Raw genomic sequence first — 6994 nt, 5'->3', positions numbered from 1 at the left:
ATGTTTTAAATATTCCAACTGCTAATTTTTGATCCTGGTTAATTGTGATCTACCCCCCATACACACAGAGAGTCCCTAAATCCCCCCTTTTCCCATTGCACTTAACATTTTGTAATACACTCTATGGTGTCTCTATTTTAGCTGTTTCTTTCTTGAGTCTCCCGTCACCCCTTAGCCATATAATTAAACTACATGAGGGAAGGGATTTTGCTTGTTTTATTCACTTCTGAATCCCCATCGCCTATGTAAGTGCCAGACATGCAGCATGCATTCAAATATTTACGAATGGAGAGCTTAATTCTCTCACCCATCACTATACAGATAATCAGCTTTTAACGTGAGATTTCATGTTTGTGTTTTCAGCTTGCAGGGCACTTAGGATCTCATTGGAAAATGTTCAGGTGAGGATCAAGACAGATATGGCCCATATCTGGAAGAGGATTTCCATGTAGCAATGCTGTGATGCAAACAATCATTGTGTTCTTCCCTACTGAGATCTGTTCTCTTCACTGCATGTCAGGCAGACCATATGAACACCAATTAGAGTTTGCAATAGAAAGGAACACTTTTGTCATTCCTGAGCTAAGGCAACTTCAGTATTCCATGTAAGTATTCTATATTGCTGTATAACATATTTGAAATTAAGATATTTGGTATTCTAGATGTAACCCACGACGACCATAGTGGCCAATTCCCCAAAATGCTTGAGACTCACAAGGGTGTCCTATTGACAAAAGACGGAAAACAGATGGAAAAACAGACTTGCAGAAACAGTAAAGTATTTCTCACCAATAGACTCGGTAAGCAGCCTTTGCTGGCTTAGGCACCAGCATCTAGAATATAATGATAAGTCGGCTCTACACACAGCAGGTCCCACAAACTATGGGTCTTTGGATTCACCTGTACACATATATGTTATTTTGGCCAAAAAAATGTTGGCCTCATTACACTCACGTCGACATGTCAAAAATCTACTGAATTCAAGTCAAAATCTGGGTTACTGGCAGCTCTTGGACAATTAGGAGGCCTGGCAATATTGGGCAGGCATTCCCACACTTCCATTAGTGATAAATCTTGTGCCATTCATCCCGGCCATGCCACTACTGAATCTTTTTTTTTTTTTTTTTTTCCATTTTGTTCTCGCAACGATACCGCCTGCTGCCTGGTCTATATTTTTAGAGTGTGATGTTGACTCTATTCTTAATTTCTGCTGAAGTTCCAATTACATGCTTATTAAATTACTTTGGTAGAGCGTGCAACTCTTGATCTCAGGGTTGTGAGTTCGAGCCCCACGCTGGGTGTAGAGATCACTTCAAAATAAAATCTTTTAAAAAAAAATGAACACATATTTAAGGGGCGCCTGGGTGGCTCAGACGGTTAAGCATCTGCCTTCGGCTCAGGTCATGATCCCAGGGTCCTGGGATCGAGCCCTCCGCGTGGGGCTCCCTGCTCAGTGGGGAGCCTGCTTCTCCTTCTCCCTCTGCCCACCCCCCTGTTTGTGCGCGTGCTCTCTCTCTCTCAAATAAATGAATCTTTTTTTAAAAAAAAGAGTAAATCAGGATGTGGTAAGGACAGAATGGTTGAACAAACTATTAATTTACAGCAGCAGCATCCAGGCACCAATTCTATGGACCGGACGGTAGGGTCCCAGAGCCATGTACCTCCTTCACTGAGAAGTTGCCACCACACCTCTGTGGGAAGGAGGGTATCTCAGCTTGGAATCTGTCGCTCTCCTTCTTTCACTGTTTTGCTCTGATGATTCCTAACTTGGGCCCCACATATTCCACGTCCCATGCCGCCGTCTTTGGAGTGCTCCTGCACTTAATCGGGACCGTTGACACTAAACTGTGGCAGAAAGAGAGGGTCTCTACAAATGCAACAGAAGTTGTATATATTGGTACAGAGATCGCTGCACTCCATTTCCACAGCTCTCGCTGTCTGCGCTGAACTGCCCCTCCTGCAGGAGCTTCTGTCTTCTAGAGTAAAACTTGCAGGATGTGTGATGCAGGTACTTGTCACTCTGGAAAAGCATCTTTTTGCTTTGTGTTCTCCTGGATCTCTTTCTGTGCCACTCTGTGCTGCACAAAGTCATGGAAAAAGCAGTTTCCAGGATGATGGCAATCCCCCCACAAACTACAAAAATCAAAGATTTTGTTAATTTTTATCTCACAAGTAAATTTTTGTCTCCTTCATCCAGATCCCAGAAGATTTTTTTGTTTTTGTTTTTTTGTTTTTTGTTTTGTTTCAGATCCCATAAGATTTGGCTGTTCACCCGTATCGGTCTGCTGTGTGTAGGCTGCGCTTAGTGATTCTAAAGAACATAGTGCCATGAGCCCGTTTTTCTATGATCCACGTGGATGTATGAACACGGGCATCCCCAATGCGGTGGTGTGACCCACACATGCCTCGTCTTTCAGAGACCTTCTGAACTCACAAGGGAAATAGATGATTGCTGGGTGGGATTGAACCAGCATGAGCAAAGTGGAAAGAAGCAGTTTATTTTATTTTATTTTTTTAAGATTTTATTTATTTGACAGAGAGAGACACAGCGAGAGAGGGAACACAAGGAGGGGGAGAGGGAGAGGGAGAAGCAGGCTTCCCACCGAGCAGGGAGCCCGATGCGGGGCTCGATCCCAGGACCCTGGGATCATGACCTGAGCCGAAGGCAGACGCTTAACGACTGAGTCACCCAGGCACCCCAAAACAAGCAGTTTAAAGTTTGGTATTGAGATCTAGAAAACCCAGACTAAAGGTAAGCCAAGGTTTGTCATCACAGGAAGGGGAGGACTACACAGGCAGGAAACAGAACTCAAATGAATTTCAAAGGAGAGAAAGTCACCACTTAACCCAGGCAGATTTTTGGCCCAGAGCCTTGCTGTGTAAATGGAATTCTATTTCCCAGGGACCTCTGAAGCCAGGACTGCTGAGAACATTCACTTGCTTTTGCAATTGGAACATTAGAAGTTGACATCAAGATGGCAGGGACTCTTGTAACTTTCTGTAAATTCCTAAGACCCAGTGTATTCATAGGACAGCTAGAGCATATATGAAAACCCACTGAGCCTTTCCTTTTTCCTTCAGCTTAATACTTGTGAACCCAAACAATCCAGATTTCAAAAAATATTCAAAATTGCTATTTCCTTTAGGACATATTCAGGACATAGGTTGAGGTCTTAGGAAATACAGAAATGAGTAAGCTCTCACTTGACATGTAAAAGATGTATCTTTAGTGTAAAGCTTTTATTGTTGGTTTGGGAGGAATGGGAAGATATGATAGAAATAAAATGGAATTGGACTCTGAGTAGTCAAAGTCACTAACACTTTGGGGGCCAAGGGAGGGGGGTAAGAGCACGGTGCAGTACTTACAAATAATTTCATATTTGCCCTGGCCATTGGGGCATAACCCATTGCTTTTTAAAAGGACCACAGGGTTCCTTATCTCTCTGTCTTTGTACTTTGGTGGATCCCCATAAACAAATGTGTATTTATCTTGCAAGCCTCAGCACAAACTCAACCCCAAGCCCCTCCTGACTTCTGACTGCTCACTGCTGGGTTGAGCACACGTTTTCCCCGGTGCTTACACTCCTTCCCTGTTCGTCTCCCACCACATGTGCAAGGACAATGGCTATGTCCACTCTCCCTTGGCTGACAGGGTTTAGTACCTGAAACACATGTTCAGTAGTGGTCTGTCCCATTAACGCATGACCCGGTGGCCTTCAATCAGAGAGGACTGGCTTCAGTCTAGGCCTCAGCACTTACAAGTGTGTGACAGCGAATTTTCTCCATCTTATTAAACCTCTGTTTCCTCTCACACAGAAAGAGAACACAGGATCCTTTGTGAGGACAAAATGGAATGACTTGTGCAAAGCACTCAGCCCAATTCATCAAAGTAGAGAGAAAATACAACAGACTTTCATGAATCTATCAACTAGCTTGGTTGAATTTAGACTATTTTCAAGATCTGTTTTAAAAATCTGTGGTTCCCAAACTGTGTGCCACAGGGAACTCATAGGAATGCCATCGTATGTTTTTAGTTTTCAAGGGACACATGGGGACATTGGACACCTCACAACCATTACTATCAAAATTTTTGGACTCTAAATACTTAATAAAGGGAACCTTTAGACGTTTCTTTCAGCTTGGGTAGCATCACAAAAGAATGGAGATAATAAAGGTGCTATGAACCAAGAAAATTGGGAATCTCTGCTTTAGAAATTTTTTTTTAAATAAAACATTACAATTGTAGCTATAGCCTCTGTGGATTTGTACCTCTCTCTTCCTATTTAAAGGAACTACAAATCTGAAATTTGAAAATTGACACTTTCTTTTTTTAAAAAGATTTTATTTATCCATTTGAGAGAGAGAGAGTGCGAGCACACACAAGCGGGGGGAGCGGCAGAGGGAGAGAGAGAAGCAGACTCTCCGCTGAGCAGGGAGCCCAACACAGGGCTCCATTGATCCCAGGATCCTGAGATCATTATTTGAACTGAAAGCAGAAGCTTAACTGACTGAGCCACCCATATGCCCCTGATAACTGACACTTTTATTAATATTTTTATGTTTTCATTGCACATTTTCTTCCATGTGCATAAATCATATTATTTTTGTATGTTTGGCGCTTGACATAAATAGTGTCAGGTACATTACCTTTCCTGAACTTGCTTTTTTTCTACCATGCACTGATACACACTCTCTTAATTGGTATTACTTTATAATAAATATGAATATCTGGTAGGGTGAGTCTCTCTACCTTGTTCTAATTCAGAGTTATGTGGGGTTTTTTTGTTTGTTTGTTTTCAGGGTTTTTTTTTGCCTTATGCTTCCCATATACATTGTAGAATGTGCATTTTGAGTTCTACCAAAAACCGATTGGATTTTGATTAAAATTGCCTGAAATTTATATACTAATTTGAAAATAATTGGCATCTTTATGAAAGCATGTCTTCCAATCCAAGAGCTTGTTTAATTTCTTTACTCTGCCATCATTCAATAAAATCCGTTTTCCCTCCATAGAAGCTAGCTCATCATTTTTTAGCGCTGTTTCTACCTTTTCCTACTGCACTGGACTCATCTTTGCCTTGTTCCTGACTTGCAAAATAATGGCTCTACATTTCACTATTAAACATAAAGTAGTTTGCGGGCGCCTGGGTGGCTCAGATGGTTAAGCGTCTGCCTTCGGCTCAGGTCATGATCCCAGGGTCCTGGGATCGAGTCCCGCATCGGGCTCTCTGTTCCTTGGGAGACTGCTTCTCCCTCTGCCTCTCTCTCTCTTTCTCTCTCTCTGTCTCTCATGAATAAATAAATAAAATCTTAAAAAAAAAAAAACAAAGTAGTTTGTAGTGTTGAATTAGGTAATATTTATAAGTTAAGGTTTAGCTTTCTATGCTTTGTGCATATGTGTATATGCAAATCTTAGATGGATACTGGATTTTAATAAATTCTTGTTTTATGTCCATTTGGGTACTTTAGAAAGTTCTTATCCTTTAAATTAGTTTGTGTGATGAATTGCATTTATAGTTTTTTCTCGTCTTAAATCATCCAGGAAGTCTCATGATAAATCAACCTTGATCATAATGGTTTTAAAAATAATCAAGTGGTAACTTCTGTTTGCTACTATTTATTCAGGATTTTTGAGTTTACTTTCATGAGAGAGATTGCATAATACATTTTGTGCTGTTCTTTTTCAGTCTGGTGTCAAAGTCATTATTAACTTCAGAAAGGGAGTTAAGGAGGCTCACTTCATTTCTTCTACTTTCTGAAATATTATGTATAAATGCGGATAATGTATTTCTTCATTTTTGCAAAAATTAGCTCCTAAAACATCTGACCCAGAGTCAATTCAGGAAATAGACTGTCATTTACTGATTTTAAAAAAATATTGTAATGGTTAAACATCAATTCTGGTTTCTGGTTCTTCAAGAAATACAATTTTTGTTAAGTTACTTGTGCAATTAGAAAATTAGATAAATATAATCAGAACTAAATAATTTCTAGAAAATGATCCATATATCTCCGTTTTTAATTAGCTGGTGTAAATTCATTCGTGATTTTCTCTTACCATTATCTACACTGTACCTCTAATCGTGACCCTTTTAGTTCCTAATATTTATTAATGCCTTTTCTTTCTTTTCTTGCTCAACCACATCAGAATTTTCCATTTTATTAATTAAAGCAAAGGAAGCATTTTCCTTTTTTTTTTTTTTTTTTTTGAGTGATTTCCTTTGTGTTCTATTTTATTAACTTCTGCTTATGTATTTTTTCTTCCTTCTGACTTCTTCGGGTACCGTATCCTTATTAAGAATTTTCTTGGAGGTGGACACTTAGCTCATTTAACCTTCTTTCCCAATATAAAGATTTAAGGCTCTAGCTTTAGGGACATTCCCACAACTTTTCCCAGGATCCTGAGATCATGACCCGAGCCAAAACCAAGAGTCAGAGGGTTAACCAACTGAACCACCCAGGAGTCCCCCACCCCGCCCACAAATTTTGATATGAGGTATTCTTACTATTGTCCAGTTCTCAAGAATTGCTTAATTTCCATGATGGATTCTTTGGCCCATGATTTATTTAGATGTGTTTCATGTTCCCATGTGAATGGGTTCTTCTGGTTATTATGCTCCCATTCTCTGACTTAATTGTTATCAGACTTCTGGGTCTGTATAATATTAAAGCTAAATTAACTGCTACAATGTGCCTTCTGGCCTAATACATGTGCTTCAAAGAAATGCTGCCTCTTCACATCTTATGTTATTTTTTCTCAAATGGTTTGTGCATTCTCTTCTTATTGGTTTTAAGATCTCCTTATACAGTTTAGATATTAACACTCTGTGCTATCTGGGTTGCAAACATATTTTTCAAAATTTATAATTTTCTATTGACTTTACTGAAGTCATCTTTTACCATGCTATTTATAGAGTGAAATTTGCTTATCTTTTTTTTAATGCTTTATAGGATTCCACATTGCCTAAGGACCCCACCACTTTAAATGCATATA

At 39.7% G+C, this 6994-nt stretch overlaps 1 long non-coding RNA gene across 1 annotated transcript; it reads left to right on the top strand.

Moving 5' to 3' along the window:
- The first annotated feature begins 367 nt into the window (after positions 1-367).
- LOC144382733 (uncharacterized) lies at positions 368-6202 on the top strand. The gene is made up of 2 exons (XR_013450112.1): positions 368-605; positions 3817-6202. It is a non-coding gene; the product is annotated as an uncharacterized LOC144382733 (long non-coding RNA).
- The last annotated feature ends 792 nt before the right edge of the window (positions 6203-6994 follow it).

Source organism: Halichoerus grypus, chromosome 8 (genome assembly GCF_964656455.1).
Source record: "Halichoerus grypus chromosome 8, mHalGry1.hap1.1, whole genome shotgun sequence".
Lineage (NCBI taxonomy): Eukaryota > Metazoa > Chordata > Mammalia > Carnivora > Phocidae > Halichoerus > Halichoerus grypus.
The sequence above is the reverse complement of the archived record's forward strand: the minus strand, read 5'-3'. Positions and strand labels throughout refer to the sequence as shown.